General features: G+C 40.5%; 1 protein-coding gene and 1 non-coding gene across 4 annotated transcripts in view; both read left to right on the plus strand.

The window, feature by feature from the left end:
* Positions 1–24,495, plus strand: part of SYT16 (synaptotagmin 16) — a 330,623-nt gene that overhangs the window by 212,691 nt on the left and 93,437 nt on the right. The window lies entirely within an intron of this gene.
* LOC129622179 (small nucleolar RNA SNORA7) lies at positions 12,820–12,959 on the plus strand. Its single transcript, XR_008699856.1, has one exon. It is a non-coding gene; the product is annotated as a small nucleolar RNA SNORA7 (small nucleolar RNA).

Consider the following 24,495-nt stretch of genomic DNA (forward strand, 5'->3'; position numbering starts at 1 on the left):
CTTTTTTCCCTATTACTGCTTCAAGATTTTTTTTTAAACACTGTTTTTCAGCAGTTCAAATATGGTGTGTTTGTTTAACTTATCTGGATTTGTGTCTTTTAGTCTTCTTAAATCAGTGATTTAATGTTTATTAATTTGGGGTAATTCTTGGCTGTCATCTCTACACTTTCTTTTCCTCTTCTCCTAGTGGGATTCTGATGTCTCACACATATGTTATACCTTTAAATATTGACCACCGCTCTTGGATGTTCTGTTCTTTTTTTTTTTTTTTTTTAACATCTGTGTTTTAATTTGAATAATTACCATTGACTTATTTTTTTAACTTAATGGCTTTAAGCAACAGCCATTTAAATATATATTTATTTGGCTGAGTTGGGTCTTAGTTCAGGCATGCAGGATCTTTGAATCTTTTGTTGTGGCAAACAGGTTCTCTAGGCACATAGCCTCTGGAGCATGCGAGTTTCATTGATCCGAGGCATATTCAATCCCCAACCAGGGATTGAATCCTGTCCCTTGCATTGCAAGGCGGATTCTTAATGACTAAACTACCAGGGATATCCCTGTTGACTTCTTTTTAAGTTTATAGTGTTTCCTTTAATATATTAAGTCTATTGTGAGGCCATTAAAAGGATTCTCCATTTCTTACAGTGCTCTTCTTTTCTAACATTCCATCTGGATCTTTTTCTTTTTCTTTTTTTTTTTTTTAATAGTTTCCATCTCTGAAATACTTCATCTAATAGTGCATGCTGTCTACCTTTACTCTTAGTCTTGAACATATTCATCATTGTTGTTTAATTTTCCTCTGTCATAGTTCTAGCATCTGTGTCTGGTTCTCTGGTTTGCTTTGTTTCAATGGTGTCTCATTTTCCCTCTCTTTTTTTGTGTCTCATCATTTGTTTCTGAAATCTAGACATCTTGTATAATGTGTATTGGTTGAAAACTGAGATGAATGAGGTGAATAGCACTTATGATTGGATATATGCATACCTTATCTTTTACTCTATCTTTAATATAAGGAGTTGAGTCAAACTAACCAAGATTGAGCTTGGTTTAGGTTTAGTTATTGTTATTGTTACCTTCTATGAATCGTAGACTTCAAATTCTTCTAGTGTTATCATGGTATTTACGATAGAGGCAGGTTTACCAGAGAGTTTTTCCTTAATGTTTTCTCCACTCTTTGGTTTAAGTGTTCCCTTTGATACCCACATCACAGAAGGTCTGTCTCCATGTTCTTGACACATCCCCTAGCTGGAGATTGCTGTTTCTAGTCATGATACTTGCTAGCCTAGTGGGTAGAGTGGGATAGTGTTCTCTCTTGCCTGGTATAGATTTGTTCTTAGGGGAGTGGCATCTGCCTGACTCTTGTGGATGTGGCATTCTTGGTAATCCTGTCTCTTCCCCAGAGGTATAGGAGAGTTAATGATCTGGATCTCCGATGAGTTTCTGTCACTCTTTGCTGGTAGAGCTAGAGAGTTTTTTCCATTCCTTTTCTTTAGCTGCAGAAGTCTTCACCTGTCCCTAAAGCCAACAGAATTTTCTGTCTTTCCTCTAGTGGGGGTTGCATCTCCTATCCTCTAGTGGAGAGAAGGGAGAAGAATCTGTGTGGACTTTGTCCATTTTCCACAGTGGCTGCGGTTTTCTTCCAACAGGACAGAACCTAGAGGGAGACATCATCTTTCCCTCTACTTTTTCTTACTAGTACCCAGTGAGGATGGCAGAGAAGAGTCTGTGAGTGGGTATAGATTTCTGCTATATCTGTAGCTCCTAGAGGTTTCATGCTCTCATACTACCTCATACTTAGATTTTAGCAATTTGTTAAAAATTTTACCTACATTATTCATAATGCCTTAACTTGGGTCCAGGGTCTATCTTAGGTAGGCAGGTTTTAGTGTCTTGTATCTTCTTGGAGGCTTCTGTCTCTCCTAGATTTTGAGTTAGTTGGTTTCACTGAAAGATAAGCTGTTTCTAAAGGATTCAAGAAAAGTTATGATTTTGCACTTTTTTTTTTTTTTAGGGATAGGGGATAATTTATTATGGGAAGCATACTATAGGTATTGTTGTTGTTCAGTCACTATGTTGTGTCTGACTCTGCAACTCCGTGGACTGCAGCACACCAGGCTTCCATGTCCTTCACTATCTCCCTGAGTTTGATCAGACTCATGACCATTGAGTTATTCATGCCATCCAACCATCTCATCCTCTGACATCCCCTTCTCCTCCTGCTCTCAATCCTCCCCAGCATTAGAGTCTTTTCCAATGAGTGGACTCTTTGAATCAGGTGGCCAAAGTATTGGAACTTAAGTATCAGTCCTTCCAATGAATATTCAGAACTGATTTCCTTTAGGAATGACTGGTTGGATCTCCTTGCAGTCCAAGGGACTCTGAAGAGTCTTCTCCAACACCACAACAGTTCAAAAACACCAATTCTTTGGCACTCAGCCTTCTTTATGGTCCAGCTTTCACATCCATGTATGACTACTGAAAAAACCATAGCTTTGACCATATGGAGCTGTGTCAGCAAAGTAATGTCTCTGCTTTTGAATATACTGTCTAGGTTTATCATAGTGTTTCTTCCAAGGAGCAAGCATCTGTTAATTTCATGGCTGCAGTCACCATCTGTAGTGATTTTGCTGCTGCTACTGCTGCTGGCTGCTAAGTCGCTTCAGTCATGTCCGACTCTGTGCGACCCCACAGACGGCAGCCCGCCAGGCTCCCCCGCCCCTGGGATTCTCCAGGCAAGAACACTGGAGTGGGTTGCCATTTCCTTCTCCAATGCATGAAAGTGAAAAGTGAAAGTAAAGTCGCTCAGTCGTGTCCGACTGTTAGCAACCCCATGTACTGCAGCCTACCAGACTCCTCCATCCATGGGATTTTCCAGGCAAGAGTACTGGAGTGGGGTGCCATTGTAGTGATTTTGGAGCCCCTCAAAAAAGTCTGTCCCTATTTCCATTGTTTCCCCAACTATTTGCCATGAAGTGATAGGACTGGATGGAATGATCTTAGATTTTTGAATGTTGAGTTTTAAGCCAGCTTTTTCAGTTTCCTCTTTTACTGTCATCAAGAAGCTATTTAGTTCCTCTTTGCTTTATGCCATAAGAGTGGTGTCATCTGCATATCTGAAGTTATTGATATTTCTCCCGGCAATCTTGATTCCAGCTTGTTCTTCACTGCATATAAGTTAAATAAGCAGGGTGACAATATGAAGCCTTGACATACTCCTTTCCCAATTTCAAACCAGTTCATTGTTCCATATCCACTTCTGATTGTTGCTTCTTGACTTGCATATGGGTTTCTCAGGAGTCAGGTAAGGTGGTCTGGTATTCCCATCTCTTGAAGAATTTTCAACAATTTGTCATAATCCACACAGTCAAAGGCTTTAGTGTAGTCAATGATGCAGAAGTATATATTTTTCTGAAATTCTCTTGCTTTTTCTATGATCTAATGGATGTTAGTAATTTGATCTTGGGTTCCTCTGCCTTTTCTAAATCCAGATTGAACATCTGGACATTCTCGGTTCACATACTGTTGAAGCCTAGCTTGAAGGATTTTGAGAATTACTTTGCTAACCTGTGTGAAATGAGTGCAATTGTGTGATAGTTTGAAAATTTTTTGGCATTGCCTTTCTTTGGGATTGGAACAAAAACTAACCTTTTCTAGTCCTGCAGTGATTGCTGAGTTCTCCAAATTTGCTGCAATATTGAGTGCAGCACCTTAGAAACATCATCTTTTAGGATTTGAAATAGCTCAGCTGGAATTCCATCACCTCCACTAGCTTTGTTCGTAGTGATACTTCCTAAGGCCCTCTTGACTTCAGACTACAAGATGTCTGGCTCTAGGTGATTGATTACATCATTGTTGTTATCCTGGTCATTAAGATCTTTTTTGTATAGTTCTTTTGTGCTACCTCTTCTTAACCTCTTCTGCTTCTGTTAGGTCCGTACTGTTTCTGTCCTTTATTGAGCCCATGTTTGCATGAAATGTTCCCTTGGCATCTCTAGTTTTCTTGAAGAGATCTCTAGTCTTTCCCTTTGCACATTTAGGTGCTGTATCTTCTCCACAGAACTGTTTGTGATAGTGGTGTCTTCATTGTGGAGTTTCTCTTTCATCATTTACAAAACTAACTTCTCTGACTACTCAGTGCTCTTTGCCTTAGATTCATCTTTTTCTGAAATTAATCTGTAAGTTATTTCATCAAAAAAATCTTTGGGAAAAATGGGGGAAGTTCCCCGAGAGCTTGTTGAAGGTCTTTTTCTGTTTCCTCCCCTAGCTTCTTTGACTTCATCCATAAGTTTCAGTATCTGGATTCATACCCAGTTGCAGCCTTGGCCATATTGCATCTCTGATAGCTGTGCTTTCCAGAATGAATATAGCATATGGAGCCAGGAAAGAGTAATGACTCTAGTACCTCAAAGACAGAGCCCAAGAAAGAGGGATTGTGGTCTGAACTAAAGACATACCTTGTTTTTTGGTTGGTGGCTCTAGATCTGGGTTTCTCTAAGGGTATGTTAGGAATAGGTATAAGAGCTTTTACAGCCAGAGGCTATTCTGATTGTTTGGTGCTGATGCTCTTTGGCTGTTAAAAATGTTTAATATTATCCTGCTATCATTACGGTATTCTGTTTTTTAGATTGAAGCGTGAGTTTGCTGCCCAGTGTATTTCAACCCAACATTACCTGCGTTGCATTAATACTCACAGATGACATTTCACTGATCACTATCCTTTAGTTCCTCCAGGGTCATGACCTTGCATGTTTGATGTGATGTCGGAGGTCTTACTCTTCTTGATCTTTCCACTTCATCAGGTGTGATTACCAGATGGGTGACACAACTCAGAAGTCTCAAAACAGTCATGTTCAATATGAATCTTCTTTCCCTTCTGTTGTATTCCCCCAAATTGCTTGAAAAGAGCCTTTTTTATTTCGGAGGGAATTTTGTGTGTGGTCAGTGCGTCTCTAAAAGTTGTTCAATTTTACTGCAGAGCTTTTCATTACTAGGGGTAAGGTCAAACGTGGGATATGATTTCTTAGGAAGGAGAAACCTCTGAGTTTTATACACCAAAAGGTTGTTATCCTTACCCTCTGGATTCCTGAGGACTTTGCTGCTGCCTCCTGAGCAAGTCTGTATTCAGGGACGGTGACTGTGCTGCCGCAGGCCTGGCTGGGCTTTGGCTGACAGAATTTGCTCGGTCGTGTTGTGCTGCTGTTCAGTGCCCTGGATACTGAGTTATGTTTGGCCTCTGCCTTCAATGGGTTGTCTTGGAATTGTTCAACCAGAGTTTGACATAAGTGGGTTGTGTACTTACTGGGTTGTACTGAACAGTGTAGTGGTGGTGGTAGTGATGGTATTATAACTCATATCATTTCTTGAAAGCTAATTAGGTGCCAGGCTGTTCTAACTGCTTTACATGCACAATTCTAAGTGCTTTATATGTAAGTCTTAAGTCCTATTGTTGAGTCCATTTTACAAAAGAGGAAACTGAGGCACAGAGGACATACTGGTTTATGAGAGAGCAGGATTTGAACACAGAAAGTCTGGGCTCTTGACCAAAATGATGTATTGTCTTTATAATAATTAACCTATAGCATCCTTCTGTTTGCTTAAACTTTTAGGTGAGTTGTAGAGTATTTTATATGAATTTTCATGTGAATTATAGTTGTCAAAATAGAAGAATTATTTAAAAGGACTGATTAAGAAGAACAGGTTTATAGTTGAATGCGTAAAGTCACCAAAGTATAAACATCTGAAAGGCTGAAGTCTTATATTATTATTATAACCCGTATTGATATAGATTTTAGTAAAGTATGTACACAACAGTTTTATATTGGGTTTAAAAGAGGATATAAAGATGAAAATTGAAAATTAATTTCTAAATGGAAACTTAAAAGTGCTAAACCTATAGACAGTACCATGAAGTGTAATCAGGAAAAAGAAGTAGGAGAAACTTAGTGGAATTTATTAAGTATAATGAAAAGCAAATATAGAACATGGAAACCCACTCCACTACTCTTGCCTGGAAAATCCCATGGATGGAGGACCCTGATAGGCAGCAGTCTATGGGGTTGCTACGAGTCGGACACGACTGAAGCGACTTAGGAACAGCAGCAGCAGTATTCTGGGAGCTATTTCTTTAAAGCAAAAATATCTGTCTATTCCACAGAGAAAAAATCATTCAGGGACCAGTATTCAATGCAGTGTGTGATGTTTTGCACAATTACCTTTCATCTGAGTGGTCCCCATAGGTCCAGCCTAAGCATCACCATCAGGAATGAAGTGGTCCTTTTGGAGCAATGTCTTGGGTGAATGTGAGGTGAAAGGAGATACAAAGAGCATCCATCACCTTCCCCTAGACTGGCTGTGCCACATTTCCCACTGGGAACAGACGTCAGGCTTTTCTACTGCACCTGTGTGAACAAATAGCAATGCCCACCAGTGGTTTGATCTTGATTGTGAAGCTTCTTGCTGCATCTGTGGAGATCATGTGGAACTCTAAAAATGATATGTTACACTTCCTTTCGGGAATTCTATTCCCAGAATAGTACAGTTCTTTGAAATCCTCATTTACATTCCCTGCATGGTTTGCAGAAGGTGAGAATGCTCACACCTGCTTTGCAAATTGATAAACTATGCCCTACATTCATAACAGGTGGTTTGCTTGAAGTCAGGTAGTGAGTCGGCAGTGGGACTTCCAACAGAATCCAGTTTTTCTGTCACCTGCTGACTCTCTGGAGATCTCCCAGCTCCCTCTTCATGTTAGGCAATTGGGGAAAAAAGTCTCAGTAGTAGGGAGAGATTGCCGGTTTTATCAGTCTGAGGGCATTGCCTTTCTGTGTGTGTATGTGTGTGTACACATCGGTGTATTTGTGTGTGTTTCTGTGTTTGCTCATGTTTTATGAAACATTTTTGCCAAGCGGTATCTTCTTCCCACTTCCCAGATGGTAGTTCTGATTTTTTTTTTTTGTTTTGGAAATTGCTCACAAATCAGAAGGCTTCATTTGCCAGTTGACAGATTTTAACAACAGCTGGTAGGTGACCACCCTCCACCACCCGTTCCTCCCACTCTCTTCCTCGGCTGGGCATCAACAGACAGTGCCGGAAAGCTTGGGGAGGCTTAGCTCTGTGAGGGAGGTTTGACCATTATTGGAAAGAATCAATACAAAACCAAATTGAAACGTGTCTTTCTGCTTAGATGAAAGCCGTTCTTACATATCTTTCTCTGACTCCTTTTTTCCCATCAGTTCCTTTTCAGTAGAATGGTACCTTTGCCATATTTATTGTGCTGTGAGGGGAAGAAGTTACTTTTGAAAGTGCTATAATAGAGCTTGTTGAATGGGATATTGAAAATTCAACCCAAAAGAGATGAATCCGTTGAGTAGAAATCATTTTGAAATGTCTTTGAATGACAAATTGTACTGAGACAAGTGTGGCCTTGATTGACTTTAATTGGTTGGAAAATACTGAGTAAAAGATCCATGGAGGCCAGCCCCACACCAGCCCAAATCGCATCTAGTTTTGTGCTGTAAATTTTGCTTATTGCTCTCACTTTCTCTCTCACATAGTTAGCATTGAATTACCTGTTTCACTTCCTTGCCAGGAGCAGAATGTAGCTTTCATCAGTCTGCAGCATCGTTGTAGAGATTTTCATTTGCTATATGTTATTCAAATTCAAAGGTGGTTTTAACCTTTCTGTCTGTTAGTGAATAGAGTGTGTTATCATTGATTGAAGACAAGCATAAATGCAATAAAATGGATTTCCAGACAGTGGCCTTTTGTATTCATCAAGTGAAAAGCTGCAAAGGAAGAAAATTGAGGTCGTAATGTATCTGTTGCATTTGATTATTAGTAAACATCAGAGATGTCATATCATTTAATTCAAGTTGAAGAACATGAACTTTGGAAACAAACTGCCTGTGATTAAAGCGTAGGTGACTTTGGGCATGTTATGTTACATTCTCCGTGCCTCAGTTTCCTTATCTATAAAATGGGGAGAAACAATAATACCTGTCTCATAGAATTGTTGTGAAGATTACATGAGATATTGAAAAGCACACAAGCTACATAGAAGAGATTTTCTTGAACTATTAAAATCTACTTTGTTTATTATTTTGAATGTTGGCTGTAAAGTTTCTTTGAAAATATTTGCAGCACATTAAAGGATAAAAGGTCACAATGCACAAATAACTGTAGCCTCTTGATATTAAACATGATGATGTCCTCAAAACTAACTCCTATTTGGTTGAGTTCAGAGAAAGACTTACAATCTGGGTTTCAAATGAGCTAAACTGCATTAATTTGCAGGTCTATTCACATTTAGCACAAACACTATAGTTAGAAAAACACCGTGAAGCTATTCAGAAATGGAGATGATGTTCACAGTATATTTCAAAGGTGGAAAAAAATAGTTCAACCTCATTTGAAAGGCAAATAGTTACTAATCTACGCGAAGGGTAGCTGAACTTTGGGACATCTTTTAAATTCTACCGATCGTGAAAACAAGAAAGGCAAATGTAAGCCTGTAAGTGATAGTGTTTTAGGACTGAAAATAATTTAGAAATCAGAGTCCCTGCATGTTACGGTCCGGGAAGCTGGGACCTGGAGGATACAGTGAACTTGCTCATCACACAAGTAGGTGATGATGGGGAACCTGCATCGTGACTCAGGCAGTGACTTGATAGCAAACTCACCTCCCTGGGTAAATTAGGAAATCGGGATCAAGTGGTGACTCTAACTCAGTAATGCTTGATACCAAGGATCTAGGCCTTGTACTGAAGGTAAGAGTGGATGGTGTCTGTGTGTGTGAGTTTGGCCAAAGAAGAAGGCTTTAGATTTATCTGGTATTGGAAGGCTCACCTCCCTGGGTAAATTAGGAAATCTGGACATGAGAAAGGGCCTATTCAGGAAAGATGGACTTCATCTGCAAGAGGCTGCAGATACTAAAATTCTAAAAAATTGCAGCAGCACAATTTTCAGACTATAAATTTGTAAGGGAATTTTATGGAGTTCAGAATAGCAGGTGAATTACTTTGACAATGGCTAGAGAGGTTAGGAGGGAATTCAGTAGCAGAGATGAATGAAACAGGAATCCTGAGATAAATGACCCAATAAGTTGAAAGAAAGAGAAACATGGGAAGTGGAAGGAAAGTCAGATTATAAAAGAAAGATGGTAGAATCCTAAAAATAAAGAAGGTAGGTGAATGTTGGAATTATTGTCAGCAACTGAATATCTTAATAAAATTTGAAATGTCAGAAACGTAGGATTATTTGAAGATAACTTTTTTATAATTTTCTTCACTATGGAAAAGCCACTTAGTATTTTTGGTTTTAATTTCTTTCCTTGTGTGATCAGAATTAAAATAGCATACTCTCCTAATACTATTTTAGGGTAATGATACTGAATAATGACAATGTCTATTACCTCTAAATGCCTGGTAAATTTTGCAGACAAAAGTATCATTAACAAGTTTTGAAAATCTGATTAAACATAATATTGGTAGATTGGGGAGGTTCCAAATTTAGTTAAGAAAAAACTCATTAAGGTACATTTAACAAAATTTTAGAACACTAATTAAGGAAGCGTTAAAGTAGGAGTGGTTAATGTTTTCTTTTCCCCAGGAATAGAGTATTTTGGTAAACAGATTTTTTCCCAGCCCATTTGTCTAGTGAAAATGTCATTACCATGTATGAAATAAATTTTTACCCCTCATTATTTTGGGTACCCTCATCAGATTTTGTTTATTTTTTAATTCTGTAGTTTTAGAAATACATCAGCTGTAAATGCACAGGTAGGTCATACTCCAAATGGACAAGCAACAAGGACCTGCTGCGTGACACATGGAACTCTGCTCAGTGTTACATGGCAGCTTGGGTGGAAGGGGGATTTAGGGGAGAATGGATGCATTTATATGTATGGCTGAATCCTTTCACTGTTTGCCTGAAACTATCACAAGATTATTTACAATATTGTTGTTGTTCAATTACTCAGTCGTGTCCGACTCTTGGCAACTGCATGAACTGCAGCACGGCAGGCTTTCCTGTCCTTCACTATCTCCCGGAGTTTGCTCAAACTCATGTTCACTGAGTCAGTGATGCCATCCAACTATCTCATTCTCTGTCACCCCCTTCTCCTCTTGTCTTCAATCTTTCCCAGCATTAGGGTCTTTTCCAATGAATGGACTCTTCACATTAAGTGGCCAAAGTATTGGAGCTTCAGCTTCAGCATCAGTCCTTCCAGTGAATATTCAGGCTTGATTTCCTTTAGGATAGACTGGATCGATCTCCTTGCTGTCCAAGGGACTCTCAAGCATCTTCTCCAGCACCACAATTCAAAGCTGTTTTAAATAAGCCTCAAAACCCTTACCCCTCACTCTGAAATAAAAACTGTCAATTTTTTGTCTGTCAACACAGTCATCTTCCAGAAAATGACAAAAGCTTTACTGTCAAGGGTGAACTTGACTGAACATTGTACCTGCAGACCATAGTTTTCTTAGAATGTCTTGTATCTTTTGTGGCTATGACAGGCGCAGTGTCTTTTTTTTAAAGTGACCTCACGTTTCCATATGCCTATCTATTGTCCTGGACGAGATGGGTAATTTTTGAGTGCTGTGCTAAATTGCTTCAGTTGTGTCTGACTCTTTGTGACCCTATGGACTATAGCCTGCCAGGTTCCTCTGTCCATGCAATTCTTCAGGCAAGAATACTGGAATGGGTTGTCATTCCACTCTCCAGAGAATCTTCCCGACCCAGGGATCTAACCTATATCTCTTATGTCTCCTGCATTGGCAGGCAGGTTCTTTACCTCTAGCACCACCTGGGAAGCCCTGAAAGTGAAAAGTGAAAGTCGCTCAGTCATGTCTGACTCTTTGTGATCCCATGGACTATACAGTCCATGGAATTCTCTAGGCCAGAACACTGGAGTGGATTGCCTTTCCCTTCTCCAGGGGATCTTCCCAATCCAGGTATTGAACCCAGGTCTCCTGCATTGCAAGCAGATACTTTACCAGTTGAGCCACAAGGGAAGCCCTGTGGAGGGTCAAATCTTGCCCCTAGGGTGTTGTTAGGGTCAGATTCCAACCTTCAGGTTATTTGACACGTTGATGGAAATGGTTGCCCCCTTAACTTCAACCTGCATCATGATCACTTTTAGTGTTTGTTCTAGAACTCAGGGTGAAGTAGTTCCAAGGACACATAGCTCAATTGTTTAACATCTTATTTTTGACAATACACCTTGTTTCTATTTGTGCTTGTATATTGCTTTGATTTGTACTTTGAATTATTTGGTCAGAATTATATGATTCTGTTCATCTCTTTATTGTATTACAATAGCTCTTAACAACACTGAATCCATTGAATTAAGGGGGTAAAAAATGAAGATAAAAAAGCAGGGTAGGTTGAGCTATTTCAAATCCTGAAAGATGATGCTGTGAAAGTGCTGCACTCAATATGCCAGCAAATTTGGAAAACTTAGCAGGGGCCACAGGACTGGAAAAGGTCCGTTTTCATTCCAATCCCAAAGAAAGGCAATGCCAAAGAATGCTCAAACTACTGCACAATTGCACTCATCTCACACGCTAGTAAAGTAATGCTCAAAATTCTCCAAGCCAGGCTTCAGTAATACATGAACCATGAGCTTCCAGATGTTCAAGCTGGTTTTAGAAAAGGCAGAGGAACCAGAGATCAAATTGCCAACATCCGCTGGATCATGGAAAAAGCAAGAGAGTTCCAGAAAAACATCTATTTCTGTTTCATTGACTATGCCAAAGCCTTTGACTGTGTGAATCAAAATAAACTGTGGAAAATTCTGAAAGAGATGGGAATACCAGACCACCTGACCTGCCTCTTGAGAAACCTATATGCAGGTCAGGAAGCAACAGTTAGGACTGGACATGGAACAACAGACTGGTTCCAAATAAGAAAAGGAGTATGTCAAAGCTGTGTATTGTCACCCTGCTTATTTAACTTATATGCAGAGTACATCATGAGAAATGCTGGGCTGGATGAAGCACAAGCTGGAATCAAGATTGCCGGGAGAAATATCAATAACCTCAGATATGCAGATGATGCTACCCTTATGGCAGAAAGTGAAGAAGAACTAAAGAGCCTCTTGATGAAAGTGAAAGAGGAGAGTGAAAAAGTTGGCTTAAAGCTTAACATTCAGAAAACTAAGATCATGGAATCTGGTCTCATCACTTCATGGGAAATAGATGGGAAACAGTGTCAGACTTTATTTTTTTGGGCTCTAAAATCACTACAGATGGTGACTGCAGCCATGAAATTAAAAGACGCCTACTCCTTGGAAGGAAAGTTATGACCAACCTAGATAGCATATTAAAAAGCAGAGATATTACTTTGCCAACAAAGGTCCGTCTAGTCAAAACTATGGTTTTTCCAGTGGTCACGTATGGATGTGAGAGTTGGACTGTGAAGAAAGCTGAGCCCTGAAAAATTGATGCTTTTGAACTGTGGTGTTGGAGAAGGCTCTTGAGTCCCTTAGACTGCAAGAAGATCCAAGCAGTCCATCCTAAAGGAGATCAGTCCAGGGGTTCATTAGAAGGACTGATGCTGAAGCTGAAACTCCAGTACTTTGGCCACCTCATGTGAAGAGTTGACTCATTGGAAAAGACCCTGATGCTGGGAGGGATTGGGGGCAGGAGGAGAAGGGGACGACAGAGGATGACATGGCTGGATGGCATCACCAACTCGATGGACATGAGTTTGGGTAGACTCCAGGAGTTGGTGATGGACAGGGAGGCCTGGAGTGCTGTGATTCATGGGGTCACAGGGAGTTGGACATGACTGAGCGACTGAACTGACTGAGCTGAACTGAACCTCCCAGGATCACGTCTGGAGAATGGCTAGTATAATGACTCCCTTAGAGTCAGGAGGGAAAGCAAGCCTGACTGAGGTACCCAATCTATTCCCAGTTTGCTTAGTAGCTGGTGATTGGAAGACATTCTGCAACAGTTTAAAAAAAAAAAAAGAAGAGTAGAATGTAGAATACAGGAATAAATTAATGAGGGAAAATGTGTTAAATTTTATTAAAGAGACAAGTAGATATTCACTTACAAGTTTAGCAAAAAGAAATTGAAATAGATTCATGGAAGCTAATTTTGATGAACAGTGGTTACTTTCCACCCCTGCTTACCAATGGGTTCTGTTCCAAGGGCGTCTTCATAAGCTACTTGGAATGTGAAAGGCTGTTTCCTGTTAAGAGTTGGGGCTGTCCTCCAGACCACATAAGCCCATTTAATATATGTATATCAGAAATACAAGATAAAGAGTTGAATAAATGCTAGTGAAATATATAACAACCGTTGGACACATCTGTGTTAAACACCCACTCTGTGCCTGATTATGGTGACAGGTACTTTTCTGTGCTTGATGCTTTGGGGGTTCCAATTCTTCCCACTGTGGTTGGATGTGGCTAATTAATTACTGCTTTCATTTAATAAATATTTATCGAGCAGCTGCTGTGGGCCTGATACTACACTAGCTTGGCTGTGAGGATGCAAAGAGAGGGACTCTGCTCCCGCTTTTAAAGAGCTCCCTCTCTAGAGGTGATGTGTACAAGTACATGGAGAATATTAAATTGTTTTGGTAAAATGTTTCGACTGGGATAAGTGCTGACAGGAGGAGGAGCAAGAATAAGGGAAAGAAACCCAAGCTCAGGTTTGTGTTTTGGAAAGGGGAGGGGAGAACAGATCCTGAAGAAGTTTAAGCATTTTGAAGAATGATGTTAAAATTAGGAGTTTGGGATTGACATACCCACTGCTATATATGAAATGAGCTTCCCTGGCAGCTCAGTGTAGAGAATCCACTTGTAATGCAAGAGACGTGGAGACATGGGTGCAATCCTTGGATCAGGAGGATCCCTTGATCTACAGGAGGAAATGGCAACCCACTCCAGTAATCTTGCCTGAAAAATCCTGTGGACAGAAGAGACTGTCAGGCTATAGTCCATGGGGTAGCAAAAGAGTCAGACAGGACTGAGAAACTAAACAAGAACAACAATATATGAACTAGATAACCAACAAGGACCTACTGTATAGCACAGGAAACTATACTCAGTATTTTGTAATAATCTATAAGGGAAAAGAATCTGAAAAGGAATATGTATAGATATATGGGCTCCCCAGGTGGCTCAGATGGTAAGGAATCTGCCTGCAATGCAGGAGACCAGGCTTTGATCCCCAGGTCAGGAAGATCCCCTGGAGAAGGACATGGCATCCCATTCCAGTATTCTTGCCTGGAGAATGCCATGGACAGAGGAGCCTGATGGGCTACAGTTCATGGGGCCACAAAAAGTTGGACACGACTGAATGACTAACACTTTCATATATATACACATATATATATTGTCATATATATGTATGACTGGATCATTTTGCTGTACACATGAAGCTAACACAACATTGTAAATCATCTTTACTCCAATAAAATATTGTGAATGGGAGTAGAGGGAGCAGAGGTCATTCTGTGCACAGAAACACGAGGATGTGAATAAAGGAGAAAGGTTGGGAGTAGGTGGGTGCAGGATGGCCATGGTGGGAGTTGTAGAAAGACCCTGGCCAGAGGCTGGTGTTGAATGCATGAGTGAAGAGCTCGGGAGGGAATGGAGGAGCTGCTTTTGCCGGTTGCCATTCTGGACGTGGCAGTTGAAGCTGTGGGTGGTCTGAGATTAGCAGGTCCAGCATGTGGACTGAGCCAAGTGCTCAAAGCAGAACCCTTCAGAGCACTGGCGCCAAGAGATGAGCAGGAAGGCTGCAGGGAAGCATGAGGCTGCCTTGCTGTGGAAGATCAGGGGAATAGCCTCCTCCGTGGTATCACATTTCATGTGTGGATCAATAGGTAGGACTCAAAAGCAGCAACCTCGGAGTGCATCATCAGCGGACAAGTCACTGCATTTCTTCAACATCTTTGCCTTTGAGCTGCAAGAGCAGGTCTCAGGTGCCCTGAAAACCCTGGTTTCCACATTAAGTGATTTTCAGCAGCATGGGCTTCTGACCCCTTCAGCTTAATTGTGGCAGGAACCCTGTTCACAAGGTCCTTCTACTTTTCTCATGTTTCAGTTCAGTTCAGTTGCTCAATTGTGTCCGACTCTTTGTGACCCCATGGACTGCAGCACGCCAGGCTTCCTTGTTCATCACCAACTCCAGGAGCTTGTTCAAACTCATGTCCATAGCGTCAGTGATGCCATACAACCATCTCATCCTCTGTCATCACCTTCTCCTCATGCCTTCAATCTTTCCCAGCATCAGGTCTTTTCCAAAGAGTCAGTTCTTTGCATCAGGTGGCCAAAGTATTGGAGTTTCAGCTTCAGCATCAGTCCTTCCAATGGATATTCAGGACTAATATCCTTTAAGATGAACTGGTTTGATCTTCTTGCAGTCCAAGGGACTCTCGAGAGTCTTCTCCAACACCACAGTTCTGGTTCATTCCTGGGTTTCGGTAGATAAGCACTTCTCATGTTTACCTTGTATGTTTATAGTTTCTTCAGTTACTCTGTGCTATCTCCAACCCCTAGAGTTATGTTTTATTCTAAAAATGGATTTCTTTAATATCTTAAAATATTTTAGAATATTTGATTCTTATATCTAAAAAAAATATTTCTCAATAAATCTTGTGGGGAAAAATTTTGCATAGCTTTTTAAACACCCACATATAATTTGGGATGTCTCTTCTAGAGATCAGACACATAAAATTAACTTTTATCTTAGATTGATATATGCAGTATTTATCCTTGATACAAGTGTACAAACCCTTATTTGGAATCTCCAAATCCAAGACCTTGAAAACAGGAATTTTTTCCAAATATCAGGGATGACTTGAACTGAGACGAGGTTATTTAGAACTTTCACTTATTTCTCTTAGAGTGAATATTTGCATGTTTTAATTATTAATGCATCTTATTATAAGATGTTGCCCCAGACCCTACTGGGGTGTTAAATAGACTATGATATGTGCACTGTTTTTTCCTTTTTAAAAATCCAAGAGAACCTGAATTCTGAAATCTAAGTGCCAAGTGTTCCAGCTGCATGCTTGGCAGTCTTTGAAGTTACTGACCCATCTAGGCTATTTCTGCTTTCTGAGATGAGCCCACTTTTTCTGCCTGCTTTCTGGCCCTCTGAAGGCTTTTGATATCATAGAAGAGAGTTAATGGGATTATAATTGCCAGGTGAGGGCTGGGTCTATTTTTGTTTGTCAACTGTGTCTGACATCATGCCCTGGGACTGGTATCTCATGCTGTTTATTAAGCAGATGGACTTTTTTTCTAAAGCATATTCTAAAATTATTTATTTATTTGTGACTGCACTGGGTCTTTGTTGCTGTGCCCAGGATTTCTCTAGTTGCAGCAAGTGGGGGCTAATCTCTAGTTTCAGTGCATGAGCTTCTCATTGTGATGACTTCTCTTGTTATAGAGCATAGACTCTAGAGTGTTCAGGCTTCAGTAGTTGCGGTGCGTGGGCTTAGATGCCCTGTGGCATGCAGGATCTTCGCAGACCAGAGATCAAACCCATGTTCCCTGAATTGGCAGGTGGATTCTTTAACTACTGGACCACCAGGGAAGTCCTAGCAGATGGACTTTTAAATAAGTGAATTCCTTTCCATTATCTTTCCTTTTCCTCTCCTGATTCCAGGCTTGCCTGTACCTCTGCTCTACAGTCTCTAAACAGAATGAAAGCTGTCTTTACAGGGCACAAGTTTGAATAGTAGCTTCATTCTGTAGGCAGTTCTGATCAGTGGATTTTGCTGTTTGAAGTGCATTTACAGATTCTGACCCTCATCAGGAAAGAGGGACATAAACAGTTAGTATCCTTGGCTTCGGATATAGGAGGGAAAAGTTGTCTTGGGACACGTACCTGAATTTTGACAATCCCAGCTACTGTGGATAAGCAGAAACTCTTTGGGTCCCACTTTGATTGTGTTTGTCCTTTATCATTTGAGGCCCAGCCTTTCTTTTTTCGTGGTTCCCTGGCACCTGGGGAAACACCTGTTATTTGCATATTGCTTTGTGTTTACCAAGTAGAATAATGTAATGGAAGGAATATGAACTTTGGAGTCAGACAAAGCCTACACATTACTTGATTTCTGTGGATCCCAGGAACTTCTTCTGTTGAGTAAGCATACAATGGCTACCTCTGAGGATATTACACAGTTTTAAATGGGATATTATATATTATATAATGAGTACATTGTTCAGTTCATTCACTCAGTTGTCTCTGACTCTTTGAGACCCCATGGATGGCAGTATGCCAGGCTTCCCTGTCCATCACCAACTCCCGGAGTTTACTCAAACTCATGTCCATTGAGTTGGTGATGCCATCCACCATTTCAACTTCTGTCATACCCTTCTCCTCTCGCCTTCAATCTTTCCCAGCATCAGGGTCTTTTCAAATGAGTCAGTTCTTCTTATCAGGTGGCCAAAGTATTGGAGTTTCAGCTTCGATATCAGTCCTTCCAATGAACATTCAGGACTGATTTCCTTTAGATGGACTGGTTGGATCTCCTTGCAGTCCAAGGGACTCTCAAGAGTCTTCTCCAACACCACAGCTAAAAAGCACCAATTCTTTGGCACTCAGCTTTCTTTCTAGTTCAACTCTCACATCCACACATGACTATTGGAAAAACCATAGCCTTGACTAGACAGACCTTTGTTGGCAAAGTAATGTCTCTGCTTTTTAATGTGCTGTCTAGGTTGGTCATAGCTTTTCTTCCAAGGAGTAAGCATCTTTTTATTTCATGGCTGCAGTGACAATCTGTAGTGATTTTGGAGCCCCCCAAAATAAAGGCTCCCACTGTTTCCACTGCTTTTCCATTTATTTGCCATGAAGTGATGGGACTGGATGCCATGATCCTAGTTTTCTGAATGTTGAGCTTTAAGCCAACTTTTTCACTCTCCTCTTTCACTTTCATCAAGAGGCTCTTTAATTCTTCTTCATTTTCTGCCATAAGGGTGGTGTCATCTGCATATCTGAGGTTATTGATATTTCTCCCAGCAATCTTGATTCCAGCTTGTGCTTCATCCAGCCCAGCGTTTCTCATGATGTACCCTGCATATAAGTTAAATAGGCATGGTGACAATATACAGCCTTGATGTACTCCTTTTCCTATTTGGAGCCAGTCTGTTGTTCCATGTCCAGTTCTAACTATTGCTTCCTGACCTGCATACAGATTTCTCAAGAGGCAGATCAGGTGGTCTGATATTCCCATCTCTGTCAGAATTTCCCACAGTTATTGTGATCCACACAGTCAAAAGCTTTGGCATAGTCAATAAAACAGAAATAGATGCTTTTCTGGAACTCTCTTGCTTTTTTGATGATCCAGCGAATGTTGGCAATTTGATCTCTGGTTCCTTTGCCTTTTCTAAAACCAGCTTGAACATCTGGAAATTCACGGTTCATGTATTGTTGAAGCCTGGCTTGGAGAATTTTGAGCATTACTTTGCTACTGTGTGAGATGAGTGCAATTGTGTGGTAGTTTAAGCATTCTTTGGCATTGCCTTTCTTTGGGATTGGAATGAAAATGGACCGTTTCCAGTCCTGTGCTGAGTTTTCCAGATTTGCTGGCATATTGAGTGCAGCACTTTCACAGCATCATCTTTTAGGATTTGAAACAGCTCAACTGGAATTCCATCACCTCCACTAGCTTTGTTCATAGTGATGCTTCCTAAGGCCCACTTGACTTCACATTCCAGGATGTCTGGCTCTAGGTGAGTGATCACACCATTGTGATTATCTGGGTTGTGAAGATCTTTTTTGTACAGTTCTTCTGTGTATTCTTGCCACCTCTTCTTAATATCTTCTGCTTATGTTAGGTCCATACCATTTCTGTCCTTTATTGAGCCTATCTTTGCATGAAATATTCCCTTGGTATCTCTAATTTTCTTGGGGAGATCTCTAGTCTTCCCTGTTCTGTTGTTTTCTGCTATTTCTTTGCATTGATCAGTGAGGAAGGCTTTCTTATCTTTCCTTGCTATTCTTTGGAACTCTGCATTCAAATGCGTATATCTTTCCTTTTGTCCTTTGTTTTTGTGGTTTAGTAAATTTTGCTTTTAGAGTCTTTTGCCTACAAATGATTTCTCTTGTTCCTCACCAAAACCTTAAAAAAGGGGAAGGCAGGGATCAGTATTTTCATATGAAGAACTGAAGCCTCAGAAAAGTCAAGTAACAAAGGACAAGTCACACAGCTAACATGTGGCAGGATCAAGGCTAAAACCTGTGTCTTTTGATTCTAAATTCTTTGGCTTTTCACTTTCTATCTTCATAAGTGAAGGAAAATATTTCTGAACATAAAGGGAATTTTGGATGGAGCTGAATTCAGTTCAGCCAGTGCTTTCAGGATGCTGACAGAGTCAAGGGCACCGAGCTCCATCTTGGGGCTGTAAAGGTCTATAGCGGACTCTGCTTCCAGAGAATCATGGTATTTAAGGTACAAAGCATGAGGTAGCTTTGTCAGTATGAAATAAATGCTGTGGAATCAGAGAGCAGTTGTGATATTTGGGGCCCTAGTTGTGGTATTTGTGGTATTTGGTTGTTTTAAACTGTGTTTGTGCTCAGATGCTCAGTGGTTTCTGACTCTTAAAGTATCACAAATTTCTTTTAAACTGAGAGAACCCTTAAAGGTTAGCTTACTCACATTAGCTGTGCTGTAAATGTGTTTGGGTTCAGCGGATACATCAGCTATGTGGGAGGAATCAAGGATATAATTCAGTTGGGGAAATAAGGCATAAGTGAATAAAATGTTAATAAAGATTTAAAAATAGCTAGTTAAGCTAGAAGACATGTCACAAAGCAGTACATACTTATTTGCTTAATGAATTATGTAGACAGCATTTCTTGTAGAAATTCAGAGAAGAGAGCGATATAAAGTTCCTTGGCCAAGATTTTATAATTCTGTATTGTCAGGGGAAAATCTAGAATAGAGATCTCTTCACTCTCACCTGTAATACTCTTTGCACTTGACTACACCAGTCAGAATCCTTTTGGGTGCAAGTGACAGAAATTTAATCAAAAGGGCCTTAAATGTGCATGCTCACATGCATGCACACACACACACACACGCACACACACACACACATACACACACACTAGAGTTTTTTAGTTCACAGAAATGAAAAGCCCAGTGAATTGTGCTTCCATATGGAAACGATTGGCTCCACTTCACAGGGGGTCTTAGTATTAAGAATCCAAAATTCTTGATTCTACTGTTTTTTGTGCTGGTTTTTTTCTCAGGCAGACTGTCTCCTAGGTGATGGCAGATACAGGCCTATATCCTACTACCTTAACCTCAGCTGCAGGAGTGTGTGTGTGTGTTTAGTGGCTCAGTTGTGTCCAACTCTTTGTGACCCCACAGACTGCAGCCCACCAGGCTCCTCTGTCCTTGGAATTTTTCAGACAAGAATGGAGTGGGTTGCCATTTCCTACTCCAGGGAATCTTCCCGACCCAGGGGTCGAACCTACCACTGTGCCACCTGGGAAGCTTTTTAAATATTTCCAGTAGAGTTCTAGGGCTTCTCTGGTGGCTCAGATGGTAAAGAATCTGCATGCAATGCAGGAGACCTAGATTCAATCCCTGGGTTGGGAAGATTCCTTGGAGAAGGGAATGGCTACCCACTCTAGTATTCTTGCCTAGATAATTCCATGGATAGAGGAACTGGGCAGGCTACAATGCATGGGGTCATAAAAAATTGGACATGATTGAGTGACTAATGCATACACACAGCAAAGTTCTGAGGTTGGCTCTCATTGCCAGTGTCTGAATTATTTGCCTACTCAAACCTCATGGAGGCATGTTTTCATAAAAGAAAACCAGATGTCTTTCTTGAGAGAGAAAGATTCTGAAAGGTCAAAATTAACATCTGTATATTGTAACACATATGTAAAACTTCAGTTCAGTCACTCAGTCGTGTCTGACTCTGTGACCCCAAGAATCATAGCACGCCAGGCCTCCCTGTCTATCACCAACTCCTGGAGTTCACTCAAACTCATGCCCGTTGAGTTGGTGATGCCATCCAGCCATCTCATCCTCTGTCGTCCCCTTCTCCTCCTGCCCCCAATCCCTCCCAGCATCAGGGTCTTTTCCAATGAGTCAACTCTTCGCATCAGGTGGCCAAAGTACTGGAGTTTCAGCTTTAGCATCAGCCCTTCTAAAGAACACCCAGGACTGATCTCCTTCAGAATGGACTGCTTGGATCTCCTTGCAGTCCAAGGGACTCTCAAGAGTCTTCTCCAACACCACAGTTCAAAAGCATCAGTTCTTTGGTGCTCAGCTTTCTCACAGTCCAACTCTCACATCCATATGTGACCACTGGAAAAACCATAGCCTTGACTAGACGGATCTTTGTTGGCAAAGTAATGTCTCTGCTTTTCAATATGCTATCTAGGTTGGTCACAACTTTCCTTCCAAGGAGTAAGTGTCTTTTAATTTCATGGCTGCAGTCACCATCTGCAGTGATTTTGGAGCCCAGAAAAATAAAGTCTGACACTGGTTCCACTGTTTCCCCATCTATTTCCCATGAAGTGATGGGACCGGATGCCATGATCTTCGTTTTCTGAATGTTGAGCTTTAAGCCAACTTTTTCACTCTCCACTTTCACTTTCATCAAGAGGCTTTTGAGTTCCTCTTCACTTTCTGCCATAAGGGTGGTGTCATCTGCATATCTGAGGTTATTAATATTTCTCCCGGAAAGCTTGATTCCAGCTTGTATTTCTTCCAGCCCAGCATTTCTCATGATGTACTCTGCATATAAATTAAATAAGCAGGGTGACAATATACAGCCTTGACGTACTTTTCCTATTTGGAACCAGTCTGTTGTAAAACTTGGGACACTTAAAAAAATTTAAAAGTACCTAAGTCTTTGTGTATTTACCCACATAGTAATTTCAGGTGCTCTTCATTTCTTTGTGTAGATGCAGATTTATGTTTAGTATCATTTTTCTTCTGTTTGAAGGACTTTTTAACTTTTTTTTTTTGCCACTCAGATTCTTTCTGAAGTCTTTATTTTGCCTTGTATTTTGAAAGATATTTTCTCTTGGTCTAGAATACTGTCAGCTTTTTCTTCTAGCACTTTAAAAATATTTTTTCACTGTGAGATTTCACAATGAGAAGTCTCCTAACATTCTTGTCTACATTTCTCTGTTCATAGTGTCTTTTTTCCCCCTCTATTTAAAAAAAAATCAGTAGACTACTTTCCCAGAGCAGTTTTAGGTTTACAGAAAAATTGAGTAAAAAGTATGAAAAGTTCCCAAATACTCTCCTCCAGCCTTGTTTCTCCTGTTATTTATCTTAGATTGTTGTGGTACTTTCGTTATAATTGATGAAGCAGTATTGATACATTATTGTTGACTAGTTCAGAGTCTATATTAGGGTTCATTGTGTTGTTTGGTTTCTGACCATCTCCGACTGGTTTTTTGGAGAAGGCAATGGCAACCCACTCCAGTACTCTTGCCTGGAAAATCCCATGGACAGAGGAGCCTGGTAGGCTGCAGTCCATGGGGTCGCGAAGAGTCAGGCAGGACTGAGCGACTTCACTTTCACTTTTCACTTTCATGCATTGGAGAAGGAAATGGCAACCCACTCCAGTATTCTTGCCTGGAGAATTCCAGGGACAGAGGAGCCTAGTGGGCTGCTGTCTATGGGATCGAACAGAGTCGGGCACAACTGAAGCGACTTAGCAGACCAACTGGTTTTTAGCAATTTGGTTATGATTTGCCTTAGTGTAGTTTTCCCATATTTCTTGGACTTAGGATGTTTTCTACTTCTTGAATTGGTGGGTTTATAATTTGCATCAAATATGGAAAAGTTTGGCTGTGATTTCTTCACATATTTTTCCTGCTCCCCTCTCTCCTTCAGGGTCATCAATTATATATATTTTGCTAAGTCACTTCAGTCGTGTCCGACTCTGTGCGACCCCATAGACTGCAGCCCACCAGGCTCCCCCGTCCCTGGGATTCTCCAGGCAAGAACACTGGAGTGGGTTGCCATTTCCTTCTCCAATGCATGAAGGTGAAAAGTGAAAATGAAGTCGCTCAGTCGTGTCCAACTCTTAGCGACCCCATGGACTGCAGCCCACCAGGCTCCTGCGTCCATGGGATTTTCCAGGCAAGAGTACTGGAGTGGGGTGCCATTGCCTTCTCTGATATATATTTTATGCTACCTCAAATTGTGCCACTGCTACTGAAGCTCTATTCGTCTTTGCCCAATGATTATATTTCTCAGTGTTTCATTTTGAATTGTTTTTACCGTTTTCAAGCTCACTACTCTTTTCTTCTTTATTGTCCAATTCTGTGATTAACCCCAATCAGTGTTAGTTTTTTCATTTTAGTGTAGTTCTCAGCTTCAAAATTTGCATTTGACTCTCTACTTATTGTGTTCGTAATTTCTTCTAACTTCTTGAATACATGGAATACAGTGATAGTCACTGTTTTAATGTCCTTGGCTAAGAATTGCCTATGTTTTCTATTATCTGTGTCATTTCTTATTCCATTTCAATTGATTGACTTTCCCCCTCATTACACACAATATCTTTCTGCTTCTTGGTGTGCCTAGAAAATTTTGATTGAATGTCATACATCATGAATTTTATCTTGTTGCATGTTGGATATAGAAATATTCATAAGCATTGCTCTGAGTTGTGGTTAAACAACTTGAAAACTGCTTGATCCTTTTAGGTCTTTGTTTTAAGCCTTTTTAGGAAGGACCTAAGTAATGTTTTATCTAGATTTAATTGTTCTTCCCCACTGAGCCAAAACCCTTCTCAGTGGTTTTCTCAATGCCACATCAATTATAAGATTTTCTACTCTAAACTAGTTGTCCAGAGCACTATTCTTGACTCTGTGTGAGTTCAAGGGACTGTTTCCTGACCAGTTTGAGTGGTTCTTTCCATAGTTTGCTCACTTACCAGTTTTCAGCTGAAAACTCAAGTATGGCAGATCTCTAGAGTTCTCTCTCTTTTTAGCTCTCCTCTTTAATACTGTTTCCTGAGCTTTCATAGTGTGGTCCCCTTGGCCTCTTAGCTTTATCACCTCAAATCAGGGAGACCACCAACCTTGCCTGGGTTCCCCTTCCCTAGACAATGGCTTCAAAACGTTCTCCGGGTAATCAGCTTGGACTATCATAGGACTAACTTGCTTATATCTCATCTCTTAGGAATTGCTATTTTTTGTTGCCTTTGTTTAGTATCTTTCAAGCCATGGGTTATGTCCAGGTTTTTAGTTGTTTCATGTGAGAGAGGAGACTTAGTATTTGTTTTTCTGTCTTGATCAGAGGCAGAGATCTCCTTAATGAACTCTTAATTTAAAATTGACCTCAATTTTTTTTTTTAACTTAGTTTGATCTTTTGGAATTTTATTTCTTGTTTTCCAAGTTTTTCATAGTCTCTGAAAGTTAAAGTATTAGTTGAGTCCAACTCTTTGCGACCCCATGGACTATAGCCTACCAGGCTCCTCTGTCCATGGAATTTTCTAGGCAAGAATACTGAAGTGGGTTGCCATTCCCTTCTCC

Source organism: Bubalus kerabau, chromosome 10 (genome assembly GCF_029407905.1).
Source record: "Bubalus kerabau isolate K-KA32 ecotype Philippines breed swamp buffalo chromosome 10, PCC_UOA_SB_1v2, whole genome shotgun sequence".
NCBI lineage: Eukaryota > Metazoa > Chordata > Mammalia > Artiodactyla > Bovidae > Bubalus > Bubalus kerabau.